The sequence below is a fragment of the Mesoplodon densirostris genome, chromosome 13 (genome assembly GCF_025265405.1).
Source record: "Mesoplodon densirostris isolate mMesDen1 chromosome 13, mMesDen1 primary haplotype, whole genome shotgun sequence".
NCBI classification, from domain to species: Eukaryota; Metazoa; Chordata; class Mammalia; order Artiodactyla; family Ziphiidae; genus Mesoplodon; species Mesoplodon densirostris.
Window position 1 is genome coordinate 31972047 of NC_082673.1, and position 16291 is coordinate 31988337.

Consider the following 16291-nt stretch of genomic DNA (forward strand, 5'->3'; position numbering starts at 1 on the left):
CCCTCTCCAGCATTTATTGTTTCTAGATTTCTTGATGATGGCCATTCTGACTGGTATGAGATGATATCTTATTGTAGTTTTGATTGGCATTTCTCTAATGATTAATGATGTTGAGCATTCTTTCATGTGTTTGTTGGCAGTCTGTATATCTTCATTGGAGAAATGCCTATTTAGGTCTTCTGCCCATTTTTGGATTGGGTTGTTTGTTTCTTTGCTATTGAGCTGCATGAGCTGCTTATAAATTTTGGAGATTAATCCTTTGTCAATTGCTTCATTTGCAAATATTTTCTCCCATTCTGAGGGTTGTCTTTTGGTCTTCTTTATGGTTTCCCTTGCTGTGCAAAAGCTTTGAAGTTTCATTAGGTCCCATTTCTTTATTTTTGTTTTTATTTCCATTTCTCTAGGAGGTGGGTCCAAAAGGGTCTTGCTGTGATTTATGTCATAGAGTGATCTGCCTATGTTTTCCACTAAGAGTTTGATAGTTTCTGGCCTTACATTTAGGTCTTTAATCCATTTTGAGCTTATTTTTGTGTATGGTGTTAGGGAGTTATCTAATCTCATACTTTTACATGTACCTGTCCAGTTTTCCCAGCACCACTTATTGAAGAGGCTGTCCTTTCTCCACTGTACGTTCCTGCCTCCTTTATCAAAGATAAGGTGACCATATGTGCGTGGGTTTATCTCTGGGCTTTCTATACTGTTCCATTGATCTATATGTCTGGTTTTGTGCCAATACCATACTGTCTTGATTACTTTAGCTTTGTAGTATAGTCTGAAGTCAGGGAACCTGATTCCTCCAGCTCCATTTTTCGTTCTCAAGATTGCTTTGGCTATTCAGGGTCTTATGTGTTTCCATACAAATTGTGAAATTTTTTGTTCTAGTTCTGTGAAAAATGCCAGTGGTAGTTTGATAGGGATTGTATTGAATCTGTAGATTGCTTTGGGTAGTAGAGTCATTTTCACAATGTTGATTCTTCCAATCCAAGAACATGGTATATCTCTCCATCTATTTGTATCATCTTTAATTTCTTTCATCAGTGTCTTATAATTTTCTGCATACAGGTCTCTTGTCTCCTTAGGTAGATTTATTCCTAGATATTTTATTCCTTTTGTTGCAATGGTAAATAGGAGTGTTTTCTTGATTTCACTTTCAGATTTTTCCTCATTAGTGTATAGGAATGCCAGAGATTTTTGTGCATTAATTTTGTATCCTGCAACCTTACCAAATTCATTGATTAACTCTAGTAGTTTTCTGGTAGCATCACTAGAATTCTCTATGTATAGTATCATGTCGTCTGCAAACAGTGATAGCTTTACTTCTTCTTTTCCGATTTAGATTCCTTTTATTTCCTTTTCTTCTCTAATTGTTGTGGCTAAAACTTCCAAAACTATGTTGAATAAGAGTGGTGAGAGTGGGCAACCTTGTCTTGTTCCTGATCTTAGTGGAAATAGTTACAGTTTTTCACCATTGAGGACAATGTTGGCTGTGGGTTTGTCATATATGGCCTTTATTAGGTTGAGGAAAGTTCCCTCTATGCCTACTTTCTGCAGGGTTTTTATCATAAACAGGTGTTGAATTTTGTTGAAAGCTTTCTCTGCATCTATTGAGATGATCATATGGTTTTTCTCCTTCAATTTGTTAATATGGTGTATCACATTGATTGATTTGTATATATTGAAGAATCCTTGAATTCCTGGAATAAACCCCACTTGATCATGGTGTATGATCCTTTTAATGTGCTGTTGGATTCTGTTTGCTACTATTTTGTTGAGGATTTTTGCATCTATGTTCATCAGTGATATTGGCCTGTAGTTTTCTTTCTCTGTGACATCCTTGTCTGGTTTTGGTATCATGGTGATGTTGGTCTCGTAGAATGAGTTTGGGAGTGTTCCTCCCTCTGCTATATTTTGGAACAGTTTGAGAAGGATAGGTGTTGGCTCTTCTCTAAATGTTTGATTGAATTCGCCTGTGAAGCCATCTGGTCCTGTGCTTTAGTTTGTTGGAAGATTTTTAATCACAGTTTTAATTTCAGTGCTGTGATTGGTCTGTTCATATTTTCCATTTCTTCCTGATTCCGTCTTGGCAGGTTGTGCATTTCTAAGAATTTGTCCATTTCTTCCAGGTGTTCATTTTATTGGCATAGAGTTGCCTGTAATAATCTCTCATGATCTTTTGTATTTCTGCAGTGTCAGTTGTTACTTCTTCTTTTTCATTTCTAATTCTATTGAATTGAGTGTTCTCCCGTTTTTTCTTGATGAGTCTGGCTAATGGTTTATCAATTGTGTTTATCGTCTCAAAGAACCAGCTTTTAGTTTTATTGATCTTTGCTATCGTTTCTTTCATTTCTTTTTCATTTATTTCTGATCTAATCTTTATGATTTCTTTCCTTCTGCTAACTTTGGGGTTTTTTGTTCTTCTTTCTCTAATTGCTTTAGGTGCAAGTTAGGTTGTTTATTCGAGATGTTTCCTGTTTCTTAAGGTAGGATTGTATTGCTATAAACTTCCCTCTTAGAACTGCTTTTGCTGCATCCCATAGGTTTTGGGTTGTCGTGTCTCCATTGTCATTTGTTTCTAGGTATTTTTTGATTTCCTTTTTGATTTCTTCAGTGATTACTTCGTTATTAAGTAGTGTATTGTTTAGCCTCCATGTGTTTGTATTTTTTACAGCTCTTTTCCTGTAATTGATATTTAGTCTCATAGCGTTGTGGTCAGAAAAGATACTTGATACAATTTCAATTTCCTTAAATTTACCAAGGCTTGATTTGTGACCCAAGATATGATCTATCCTGGAGAATGTTCCATGAGCACTTGAAAAAAAATGTGTATTCTGTTGTTTTTGGATGGAATGTCCTATAGATATCAGTTAAGTCCATCTTGTTTAATGTATCATTTAAAGCTTGTGTTTCCTTATTTATTTTCATTTTGGATGATCTGTCCATTGGTGAAAGTGGGGTGTTAAAGTCCCCTACTATGAATGTGTTACTGTCGATTTCCCCTTTTATGGCTGTTAGTATTTGCCTTATGTATTGAGGTGCTCCTATGTTGAGTGCATAACTATTTACAATTGTTATATCTTCTTCTTGGATCGATCCCTTGAACATTATGTAGTGTCCTTCTTTGTCTCTTCTAATAGTCTTTATTTTAAAGTCTATATTGTCTGATATGAGAATCACTACTCCAGCTTTCTTTTGATTTCCATTTGCATGGAATATCTTTTTCCATCCCCTTACTTTCACTCTGTATGTGTCTCTAGGTCTGAAGTGGGTCTCTTGTGGAAAGCATATATATGTGTCTTGTTTTTGTATCCATTCAGCCAATCTGTGTCTTTTAGTGGGATCATTTAGTCCATTTACATTTAAGGTAATTATCGATATGTATGTTCCTATTGCCATTTTCTTAATTGTTTTGGGTTCGTTATGGTAGGTCTTTTCCTTCTGTTGTGTTTCTTGCCTAGAGAAGTTCCTTTAGCCTTTGTTGTAAAGCTGGTTTGGTGGTGCTGATCTCTCTCAGCTTTTGCTTGTCTGTAAACGTTTTAATTTCTCCATCAAATCTGAATGAGATCCTTGCTGGACAGAGTAATCTTGGTTGCAGGTTTTTCTCCTTCCTCACTTTAAATATGTCCTGCCAGTCCCTTCTGGCTTGCAGAGTTTCTGCTGAAAGATCAACTATTAACCTTATGGGGATTTCCTTGTGTGTTATTTGTTGTTTTTCCCTTGCTGCTTTTAATATGTTTTCTTTGTATTTAATTTTTGACAGTTTGATTAATATGTGTCTTGGCGTATTTCTCCTTGGATTTATCCTGTATGGGACTCTCTGTGCTTCCTGGACTAGATTAACTATTTCCTTTCCCATATTAGGGAAGTTTTCAACTATAATCTCTTCAAATATTTTCTAAGTCGCTTTCTTTTTCTCTTCTTTTTCTGGATTCCCTATAATTCGAATGTTGGTGCGTTTAATGTTGTCACAGAGGTCTCTGAGACTGTCCTCTGTTCTTTTCATTCTTTTTTCTTTATTCTGCTCTGCAGCAGTTATTTCCACTATTTTATCTTCCAGGTCACTTACCCATTCTTCTGCATCAGTTATTCTGCTATTGATCCCATCTAGAGTATTTTTCATTTTATTTATTGTGTTGTTCATCCTTGCTTGTTTCATGTTTAGTTCTTCTAAGTCCTTGTTAAATGTTTCCTGCATTTTGTCCATTGTATTTCCAAGATTTTGGATCATCATTACTATCATTATTCTGAATTCTTTTTCAGGTAGACTGCCTGTTTCCTCTTCATTTGTTAGGTCTGGTGGGTTTTTATCTTTCTCCTTCATCTGCTGTGTGTTTTTCTGTCTTCTCATTTTGCTTATCTTACTGTGTTTGGGGTCTCCTTTTTGCAGGCTGCAGGTTCATAGATCCCGTTGTTTTTGGTGTCTGTCCCCAGTGGTTAAGGTTGGTTCAGTGGGTTGTGGAGGCTTCCTGGTGGAGGGGACTAGTGCCGGTGTTCTGGTGGATGAGGCTGGATCTTGTCTTTCTGGTGTGCAGGTCCACGTCTGGTGGTGTGTTTTGGGGTGTCTGTGGACTTATTATGATTTTAGGCATAAAATCTCTCTGCTAATGGGTGGGGTTGTGTTCCTGTGTTGCTAGTTGTTTGGCGTAAGGTGTCCAGCACTGTAGCTTGCTGCTCGTTGAGTGAAGCTGGGTGCTGGTGTTGAGATGGAGATCTCTGGGAGATTTTCGCCATTTGATATTATGTGGAGCTGGGACGTCTCTTGTGGACCAGTGTCCTGAAGTTGGCTCTCCCACCTCAGAGGCTCAGCACTGACTCCTGGCTGTAGAACCAAGAGCCTTTCATCTACACAGCTCAGAATAAAAGGGAGAAAAAGTAGAAAGAAAGAATTAGTAAAAGAAGAAAGAAAGAAAGGAAGGAAGGAATTAGGAACAGAGGGGGGAGGGAGGATGCAAGGAAGGAGGGAAGGAAGGAAAGAAAGAAAGACAATAAAGTAAAATAAAATAAAGTAAGATAAAATAAAATAAAGTTATTAAAATAAAGAATAATTATTAAGAAAAAACAAAAATAAACAAACAAAAAGACGGACGGATAGAACCCTAGGACAAATAGTGGAAGCAAAGCTATACAGACAAAATGTCACACAGAAACATACACATACACACTCACAAAAAGAGGAAAAGGGGAAAAAATCATAAATCTTGCTCTCGAAGTCCACCTCCTCAATTTGGGTTGATTCGTTGTCTATTCAGGTATTCCACAGATGCAGGGTACATCAAGTTGATTGTGGAGCTTTAATCCGCGGCTCCAGAGGCTGCTGGGAGATATTTCCCTTTTTCTTCTTTGTTCTCACAGCTCCTGGGGCTCGGCTTTGGATTTGGCCTCTCCTCTGCGGGTAGGTCGTCGGAGGACATGTGTTCTTCGCTCAGACAGGACGTGGTTAAAGGAGCCGCTGATTCGGGGGTTCCAGCTCACTCAGGCCGGGGAGAAGGAAGGGTACAGAGTGCGGGGTGAGCCTGCGGTGGCAGACGCCGTCAAGATCCTTAATGACATTTGCAAAACAGATTTTTCAAATGAGGTATCTGTCAAGGAGGAGGACATGGCTATATCCTTTTGGGGGCCACCATCCAACCCACTATACCAGCCGTAAGATACTTTGATTTTGGCTGATGGCTGCAGCTTCTGGTGTGGGAAAGTGGCTGTTTCTTTAGAGCCACTTAAGTAAAGGTCTGACATAAAGAAGAGGGGCGTTAGGGAGTTGCAGGTGACTGAGCAATACCTGGAGCGGAAGGAAGAAGGCACCTGGAGGGTCTTTAGTATACAGAGACCTTTACCTGGCACTTGACTTGAGAGTGTGCAGGAGTTTACAGGGCAGAAAAGTCTCAGGCAGCTGTCCACCTTGCCTTACCCTTCAGATACAGTTTTTCCCAAGCAGGCTTGACTGAGACAAAGACTCAATTGTAAGGAACACATGTTTTGTAGAACTTGTCGGCATGGATACATATGGTCTACCGTAGGCTCAAGTGACTCCCTTTACACGTGGACCCAAGCTGACACTGGATTTGTCAATTATGTTGGAGAAAGAAATGTTCTCTTAAAGGCAGCTGCCTTTAGTCTGTGCAGTTCCATAGCAGGAGGCAGTGAAAATGGCCATGGCCGCATAGGACTGTCAAATCTATGCATCAGGACTGGAGGTGTAATGTCACTAGACAGAACCCATGATCAGTTCAGTACTGCAGTGTGAACCACAAGGTCATCAAAGAGGAAGGATAACTCAAGAGTCCACATGTGATAGATGCTCAGGGCTGTGCACTGCACATGGCAAATTCATAGTGAAAAATCAACGTCAGGCTCAAAGATTCCTCCTGGTTCGAAGTTCGCAGGTCAGAAATTTCACATAAATAACATAGACTAATGGACATCCTAGTGAAGCTAAAACCAAAGAGACTTTCTCTTTCTCTCAGATGCCATTGAGTTTCTGCTATGTTCTTTGGTCAAATTCTGTACTGGATTCTGGGAACAAAAATGTGCCTAGGTTCACTCTTCTAAGAGTGCGGGATTGGCTTGCTTTTTTTTTTTTTTTTTCTTTTTGCGGTATGTGGGCCTCTCACTGTTGTGGCCTCTCCCGTTGCGGAGCACAGGCTCCGGATGCGCAGGCTCCGGATGCGCAGGCCCAGCGGCCATGGCTCACGGGCCCAGCCGCTCCGCGGCATATGGGATCCTCCCAGACCGGGGCACGAACCCGTATCCCCTGCATCGGCAGGCGGACTCTTAACCACTTGCGCCACCAGGGAGGCCCGATTGGCTTGCTTTTGAGATTGTTTTTAAATTTTGGGGATAGTGCTGTCAAATCAAATTGTATCGTAGTAACCCTTCAGGCTCTTTAAAAGCATGGTTCGGGCCTCCCTGGTGGCGCAAGTGGTTGAGAGTCCGCCTGCCGATGCAGGGGATACGGGTTCGTGCCCCGGTCTGGGAGGATCCCATATGCCGCGGAGCGGCTGGGCCCGTGAGCCATGGCCGCTGAGCCTGTGCGTCCGGAGCCTGCGCGTCCGGAGCCTGTGCTCCGCAACGGGGGAGGCCACAACAGTGAGAGGCCCGCATACCGCAAAAAAAAAAAAAAAAAAAAAAAAAAAGCATGGTTCATGAGAGGTTTGATAAACTGATAAAACAGCCAAGGCCCCGAGAGACCCAAACCCGTATCAATCTGTTCTCTGTGTCTGTGAGTCTGGTTTTGTTTCGTAGACAAGTTCATTTGTGTCATATTTTAGATTTCAGATATACGTGAGATCATATATTTGTCTTTCTCTTCTGACTTACTTCACTTTGTATTATAATCTCTAGGTCCATCCACGACATTGCTGCAAATAGCATTATTTCATTCTTTTTATGGCTGAATAATATTCCATTATATATATGTACCACATGTTCTTTATCCATTCATCCATCAGTGGACATTTAGGTAGCTTCCACGTCTTGGCTATTGTAAATAGTGCTGCAATGAACATTGGGATGCATGCATCTTTTTTTTTTTTTTTTTTTTTTTTTTTTTTTTTTTTTTTTTAGCAATAAAGTATTTTTAATTAAGGTATTACATTGTTTTTTAGACATAATGCTATTGCAGTTAATAGACTACAGTACAGTACAAACATAACTTCTATATGTACTGGGAAATCAGAAAATTCAAGTGACTCACTTCATCATGATACTTGCTTTATTGTGGTACTCCAAGGCATGCCTGTACTCACAAAACAGTTTGTGGATATCCTATTGGATGAAATGCTGTCAACAAAGCCATCTTCTATGACTCTGCACTCAAATACAAGGCCATGAGGGAGGCAAAGTTCAAGTTTGAGACAATCAAAGGCAGGCAAAATAAGTGATTCTTCCAAAGGCTGTGATTTTAGATGTTGCCTACAACATCAAAACAATTTCCCAAGAGAAAAATAAACAGAAGGTAGTAGTATCAAAAATACTCCATTTAAAAAAATTTTTTATGGATAACTGTCATTATGAGTACAGCAGGAACTGTTATGATTTGAAAGATACAAAAAAAAATCAGAAGAATGTTAGCATTCAAAAGAAATTAAAACCTAAGCTGAAGGCTCATCAAAATGTTTGGTACTCAGCATTGTTCTGATGAAAGATAAGAAATTTGTTTGGTTTTGTAAATAATTCATATAACTCAGAAAAAGTTAAACTTAGATTTCAAAGGAGCTACAATGCACCAACACTTGACTTTTTAAAAACCTCACTTTGCAACAGGCAAACATTTAAGATAATCAGGGTTATATGAAGCTCTCAAAGGGGAAGGCAGGGAGGCAAGTAAATTGTAGATTTTTAATTTGCAAGTTGAGATGGTTTTGGAAAAATAATTTTGGTTTATTTATTCATAGATCTAAAAGGCTAGCTCAGTTTGTCAGAGCACAAGAGAATGCCAAAAGAAGTCAAAGCCATGGGGATGGACTAACATAAATCCATTCTAATTTCTGGAAAACAAGTGACACGGTGTAACACCATCACAAAGCATAGTATTAGCAGGAATAGGAGACCTGCGGTCTAATTCAGGTTCTAGAGCATCACTTACTAACAATTTAGTGAAAAACAGGGAAATTCTACTCCTTTAATTATCCATAAGCAGCAGGAAAGAAACAAAGGAAAGCTAACATAGAGTGATGCACCTCGTTGATTAAAAATTTGTGAACATGAATTCATTTTAATATGTTGCATCTTGAGTCATACTTATAAACCAATGGCTAATACACTACAAAATTTTACAAACATAAAATCTCATCTACTACAGAACTCCAAAACTAATGGAATTAATTTCTTCTCCCTTTTAAGTATTCCTTCCACAGAAATTCCTACAACTGAGTAGTCATTGGAATTACACTTCTACATGTCATCAAAACATGACTGTTTTGTCAAAATGATGCAAGAAGCAATTTCGAACGAGATCAAGCTTATATTCTCTCAAAACACATTTTCAGTTTTTTGTACTCCAGGTTACGTAAAAAATAAGGAAGGCTGGACTCAATGTAATTTCTCTCAGCCCAATATCATTAAACTCCCAATGTCTCCATGCTAGGAAAGGATACAGTATTTAAGTGCACTATTAAAAAATATCTCCAGTTCTAAAAGAAATGCTTTTTATTTTTAAAAGAGGGCTGATGCAGTGCTCTTTACTTAGCGGAGACCAGCCACTGACTTCCTTCCTTTACCAGCTTTCCAAGATGATACTAAGTGAGTTTTTGCCCTAATATTTTTGCCCCGGGTTTTACGAGGCTTCTCTTCTTTGTGCACCTTCATGTGCTGCCTAAGGTGAGAGCTCTGGCTGAAGCATTTGCCACATTCACTGCACTGGTAGGGTTTCTCCCCTGTGTGGGTTCTCTGATGTTGAATGAGGTGGGAACTCTGGCTGAAACATCGGCCACATTCATCACACTGATAGGGTTTTTCTCCAGTATGAATTCTCTGGTGCTGAATGAGATTTGAGCTCTGTTTAAACCTTTCTCCACACTCATCACATTTGTAGGGCTTTTCCCCAGTATGGATCCGTCGATGCTGAATGAGATTGGAACTCTGAAAGAAACTTTTTCCACAATCAGCACATTTATGGGATTTCTTTCCAGTATGGATCTTCTGATGTTGAAAAAGAGTTGAGCTCTGACTGAAACTCTTTTCACATTCGACCCATTTATAAGGCTTCTCATCCAAGCTTCTTCTCAGTCTACTCAAGCTTGATTCAAAGCGAACAGTCATTCCCCATCTCTGCCGCTGTCGGCCTGTTTTGCGCTGGTTCTCATAGACTTTTCCTTGGCTTGAGCTCCGAGATATACCTCCCTTAGGTTTTTCTAACCGCATGGTGAAGAGCCAAATGTATTCTTAAGAGTCTACACTCTTCTTCTGAATGAATGTTGCACTTCCTAGAGCTATACAGCTCAGAATTTTCGCGCCAGCCCGCCGCCGCCCTAGCTCGCTCGCCCCGCGCCCTTCGCGCCGCCCGCATGCATCTTTTCTTTCTTTCTTTCTTTCTTTCTTCCTTCCTTCCTTTCTTTCTTTCTTGCTTTCTTGCTTTTTCTTTCTTTCTTTCTCTCTTTCTTTCTTTTTTTTTTTTTTTTTTTTTTTGTCACACGGCATGTAGGATCTTAGTTCCCTGTCCAGGGATCGAACCAGCACCCCCTTCAGAAATGGAGCCTATGCTCCCTGCACTGGAAGCATGGAGTCTTAACCACTGGACCACCAGGGAAATCCCAGGGGTGTATGTATATTTTTGAATTAGAGTTTTCTCCGGATCTATGCCCAGGAGTGGAATTGCGGGACCCTATGGCAGCTGTATCTGTTCTCTGTACGTCTCACATCAACCCCCTCACTCCAATCCTTGTTCTCAACATCATCTTCGGGGAACCCAACCTGCGACAGGGACCTTGACAAGAAGAAAAGGCTCAGGGAAAAGCTACCTGCACAGGGAGGAGATAGAGGCCATCGACCCTGGGTTGTGGCAGGGAGAGTGGGCACAGAGATTTGTCATTTCACCCCCTGTTACTCAACCCTCCTGGCTACCCCACTCTAGGTCACCTTGGGATACAGAGGTGACCCGGTTAGAGTCCCTGCCTGTGCAGGCATCTAGGGGCACCAGGAGGTCTGAATAATATTAGTACAGGGTCTCCCCCACGGCACTGGGGTTATTTGGGGTGGGTCATCCTCTGCTGGGGGCCCCTCCTGGACACTGTGTGGGGTTCAGCAGCATCCCTGGACCCACCCATTTGATTCCAGGGTCCCTCCCCCCCAGTTGTGATAACCACAGATTTTCCCCAGACATCACCGAAGAACTGGGTGAGGAGGGGGCAGGATGGCCCTGGGTGAGGACAGCTGTGTTGAAGCAACCAGCCTGGCCCAGGGCAAGTTCTGCCCCAATCCCGTCGGAGCCTGCATTTAGAACTGCCCCTTCCATCTCCCACCTCCCCTGCCCTGCAGTGGTCTGCGAGACTTCATCCCCATGTAATAAATCACACCTTCTCAGTTTACTGTCCCCAGCACCTAGAAGAGTGTCTGATGTGTAGTAGATGCTTCGTAAATTCTTGCTGAATAAAGGAGTTGAAAAAAGAGATGAGTGGATGAATGAATGAAGGTTATAATGGGGGAGGGGGAAGAGTCCCTTTTTGGCTCTCGGGGGTTGGGAGATCAAGTGAAAGATCCGTCATAAATAGGCTAACCAGCCTTCTGTGTTTCCCCGGGAATGAGGGCTTCCTCACAGTTCCAGCGCTCAAACCTGAGCTGTAGTGGGCAAACTGGGGGTGGGTGTTGGTCACCCTATGTAAACACAGTAACAATTCCAACTGCAATAGCAATGGCCAAGGACCTCTACGGTCTTATTGACCAGGCACTGTTCTTTACCTGGCGGGGAAGGGTCGGCCGGGATTAGAATTCCGGAGATCCAGGGCAGGTGAGGGCTCACCCCGGGCTTGTGTAGGGGAGTCCAGGAAGGTTCTGGAGGAAGTGACCGTGACACAGGAGGGAGGGAGGGGTCTAAGGAAGAACATTCCACACGACAACGTGTGCCAATGGCCCCGGGCCCAAGGTCACACCTGACAAGGCTTGCTTTTTTTTTTTTTTTTCTAATTTACTTTTTCCCACATGGATATGCAATTGTCCTAATGCCATTTATTGAAAACTCCTTAATTTCCCCACTTTCTGTCATATCAAGTTCTCATATATCTGTTCTGGACCTTTATTCTGTACCATAGAGCTATATGTCCCATCCTTGCACCACTAGGGCTGTTTCATCACTAAGCTTTATTTTTTTTCATTTATTTATTTTGCCATGCCCTGTGGCATGTGGGATCTTATTTTCCTGACCAGGGATTGAACCCGTGCCCCCTGCAGTGGAAGCTCGGAGTCTTAATCGCTGGACCTCCAGGGAAGTCCCCAGGGCTTGCTTTGACATCCATCGAATGGTGGCGGGTGGGCACGGGGAGCAGCTGTCTGTGAGCCATCCTGTGTAGAAATGCATGGTGACGGGCAGGGCAGCTGGAGCAGGAGGGGAAGTGGCAGAGGAGGGAGGGCCGGCGGGCGAGAGACAGACAGAGTTTCCGGAGACAGTAGCTCTGGCCATGTCCTAGGGCATGAAAGCTGAAAATAGCTCCTAGTGCCCGGAGCCTTGGAGCCGGAGCCTGGGAGCCAGGGTGACTGGCTCTGCTCTTTGGTGTGTGTGTGGGGGGGGGGGGGTGGCTCTGGGCCTCTGAGGCTGGGAATGGGGTGCACGGAGCAAGGACAGAGCAGGGACCCTTCTCTCTGGGACCTCGCGGGCCATCCTTAACTCACAAAGCTGAGCCACTCCTGGCCCTACGAGTTGGGGGGCTTATCCTCCCTGTCCCCTGGATCACACCCCCTCACACACAACTTCCCCGTGTGTGCTCCCAGCAACCAAGAGAATCTATTTTTAAAAGATTTGGGGGAGGGGGTTAAACCTACAAACAAGAGCAGAATGGATACCTTTTCAGAATGGGAATGGCTCTGTGTAACCCCACCCCCAGGGTAACCACAGTCCTGACCTCTAACACCGTTGACGAGTCAGCCTTGGTCTGGGCTTGCGGACCCACGGAAGCTTCCTCATCCCCTCCTTCAGACCCCGTCTCTCCCTCGGTGTCTTTATGAGAAGCACCCGGGGAAGTGGGACTGCTAGGCTGTACTGCTGCTAGAACTCCACCTGGGCTCCACCAGGCTCCAGTCCCCCGCCCTGTGAACCTCTCTGACCCTCAGGCACCTCAACTGGTAGGAGCGGCATCACCTTCCCTCCCGGGACTTGTGACACTTAAGGGAGACACCGAAAGGATAAGCGTTTGGCTCCCTGGCTGGCAAAGAGCAGGTGCTCAATTGTCATGTGTCCATATCAGTGAGGGTTCTCCAGACAAACCGAATCCATAGGGGATGTGTGTATATACACACACACGTACATAAGTACACGCATACAAAATATACAGCCATGTATATATGCAGTATGTGTACAGACATATACACATATAGTATAGACAATACACATATACATACCCACATATATAAAATGCACAGTTTGTATATATGCAGTATGTATACACACATATACACATAATATATACAATACACACATACATATGCACTATACATACACACATATAAAATGCATAGTTTGTATATGTACAGTATGTACACATACGTATAACATATGCAAGAGACACACCTAAGTACATACATATATACACACATACAAAGATATTTAGGTGTGTATATATATAGTATACATACATACACATATAATATATTCAATACATACACGTACGTACATAGAGACACACATATACACCTACATATGAAATCATGTAGCATAAAAATATATATGTACTGCATATATAAATTCATCATATATATACATACATAAATATAAGATATATACACATACATATATACAATGTATACACACACATACACACCTATATGTAAATATGTGCATGTACATACACATATAAATACATATGCAAGTGTGTATATATATAGTATATACATATATACATATAATACCTATACAACATATACACATACAGGTATACAACATATATACACACCTATATATAAATATACACTGCATACATACAGTGTACATATACTGTATATATACACACCCATATATCAATATATGGGTATACAGCATGTTCACATTTATAGTATGTATACTATATATATATACACATACATACATGTATACAATATATACCCACAAATATATAGGCTTGTATGTTTACTGTATATAGTACTTACACATATACTACAAACGCACGCACATATAAACATAGGTGTATACATATATATAATATGTATACACACATATACAAATTAATAGGCTTGTATGTATTCAGTATTTTTACATATATAGTTTTGTTTTAAGGAGTTGACTCATGTGACCGTGAGGCAGGCAAGTCAGGGCAGGACTCTGGGCTGGAGACACGGGGAAGAGCTGATGTCCCAAGGCCATTAGAGGAACAGTTCCCTCTTTCCAGGGAACCTCATTTTTCTCTCCAGGCCTTCAACTTATGGACGAGGCCCACCCACGCCGAGGCATTGACAATCTCCTTTACGCAAAGTGGACCAATTTCAGTGTTAATCTCTTGTGAAAAATACCTTCCTGGCCACATCTGGAATAATGTTTGTGGTTGCCGGGGCCCCACGCAGTGCGCACATGAGATTAACCATCCCCGTGGCGATGATGACACTTTATGTTCTCCCTTGACCATTGTCACTACTATTCCAATTAAAATGGCAGTGCCATGAGGGCAGGGCATTTCCCTTTTTGCCAGTACTGAGCGTCCGCGGTCTGGTGCCTAGCATAGGCTAAATACACGGCATTTTTGTGAACAGAAGCCGGGATTCCGGCTGTCATATTTAATGAGGAATTATAGTCTTATTATTGGGGGAGGAGGTGTGTCACGGTACGTCAAGGGCGGGAGTCGAACCCCCCACCCCAGGCCCCGAGGGTCTTCCCGGGTCTCCACTTCGGGCCGGTGTGGGTGGCCGGGGGCAGCCGAAGACGTGCGTGCGTGCGTGAGAGCGGGCAAGTCCCGAGGCGGGGTCAGCCTGGTCCCCGGCTCATTGTGCTCGCCCCATGCCGGCCCTAGTTCGCAGCAACGCTGGAGGCCCCAGGCCTGTGATGACAAAGAGGGAGCCGGGGGCCGGAAAGGAGCCCAGCGGCGGCGGCCCAGGCCCAGGACAGGCGCCCTCCCCTCAGCCTCCCTCCCGCCCGTCCGGCTGCCCCGCCCCCTCCGGCTGCACCGCGCCCCTCCCCCAACGGCCAGACTAGCACGGTGCGGGGGCCGCGCGCGAAGCCATGGGGGAGAAGCTGGAGCTGAGGCTGGAGTCGCTCGTGGGGGCCGAGCCCGCCGTCTACCCGTGACCGCTGCCGGTCTACGTAAGTGCCGCCCGTCCCCTACTCCTGGACCTCCGCCCCTTTTCCCTAACGGCGCGCGCTGAGCCCACCGAGAAACGGAGCGACTCGAGTCGCCAGACCCTCTTTGCAAACCCCCTTCCTGCCCCGCCGTGGTTCTCCGCGGCCGTTTCCAGCCCCCGCGCGCAGGGGGGGCAGAGCGGAGCCGGCGCCGGCCGGGGGCGCAGACTCGGCCGCGGGGACCCCGCGCTTCCCAGGGGCGCCCGAGCCGGTCTGTGGTTGGCTCTGCAGGGCTGGGGACCCCGGTCCCCCCGGGCCTGGACTGCCGGCGGGCTTGCCCTTCTGTACTTTAGGATCTGACATGTAGGGTTTCTTTTTCCTGGTAGTTTATTCTTAGCGCTGTCAACGTGCTTAGTTGTTTTTTTTTTTTTTTTGAGGGCACCCTTTCCTCCCTCTCTCCAGTTTTTTGTGTTTCTGTTTTGTTTTGTTTTAGTTAGGCATTTTGTCCCTCTGATCTTGAGTGGGTGGGCTGGCAGGACAGTTGGAGAGGAGGCGTTCTATCCCCTGATCTTGAGTGGCCTTTGGAAAATGACACGCCAAACGGAAATTTACACAGGCGTCTGGTGATTCCAGAAATGCAGGGTGTCCGGCCAGGTGGGCGCCTGGCCTCTCGTCCCCCGTGGCGGCGTGGTGCGCGTGTTCCTTGTCTCAGGGTTTACGCTTGGGCCCCGCGGCCCATCTTCCGGAGGGAAAGCGCAGCGGGCACCTTGGGACGGCGCCTTTGGGGTGCCCTTTCGTGCGCTAGACTTGTGGGGGACCGGCCTCCAGGTGACCCGGCGGGGAAGCCCGCGCGACCCGCCCCTCGCGCGGGCTTCGTGTGTGTCGACTTGTGGAAACTGTGTCGAGGCCGTGGTCGGGGTCGGGGTCGGGACGCTGGGACCGCCTGGGAGCGGATGTTGACTCCGAGCCCCGGTTTTCCGCAGTTATCTGAGGTCCGAGGGTTTCCAGCCCGCCACTGTGCACTGGCGCTTTCTAATTTTGCCCTTCCTGTGCCCGGAGGCGCGGCTGAGCCTGGGCTCTGGCTTTTCTAGTCGGGTAACTCCGCGTGGCCCGGGTGGGCGGCCTGAGCAGTGGGCAGGGCCGAGAGACATCCCCCGGGAGGGAAACTGAAAGTGGGGAGAACCTTCAGAACTCCAGCTGATCCACTTGCCTCGCCTCTCCGCCCCTCTTACTGCCCTTGTCATGCACGGGTTGGCTGGCCAGCGCATTTTTCAAAATGTAATAATTTGTGTATCCTTAGTAGCCGTGAAGCATAGTTCACTTGTAGTGCACAGTTGTAGGAGTTTTGACAGATGATCGCCATCAGGCGGCAGAGCCCTTGGGCAC

The 16291-nt window shown here is 44.4% G+C and overlaps 1 protein-coding gene across 2 annotated transcripts in view; it reads left to right on the top strand.

Annotated features, from left to right (window-relative positions):
* The first annotated feature begins 14637 nt into the window (after positions 1 to 14637).
* Positions 14638 to 16291, top strand: part of LOC132501100 (centrosomal protein of 78 kDa-like) — a 77381-nt gene continuing 75727 nt past the window's right edge. For both annotated transcript variants that reach the window (XM_060116590.1, XM_060116588.1), the window contains exon 1: positions 14638 to 14929. The gene's annotated coding sequence lies outside the window, so the exon portion shown is untranslated. The remainder of the gene's footprint in view (positions 14930 to 16291) is intronic.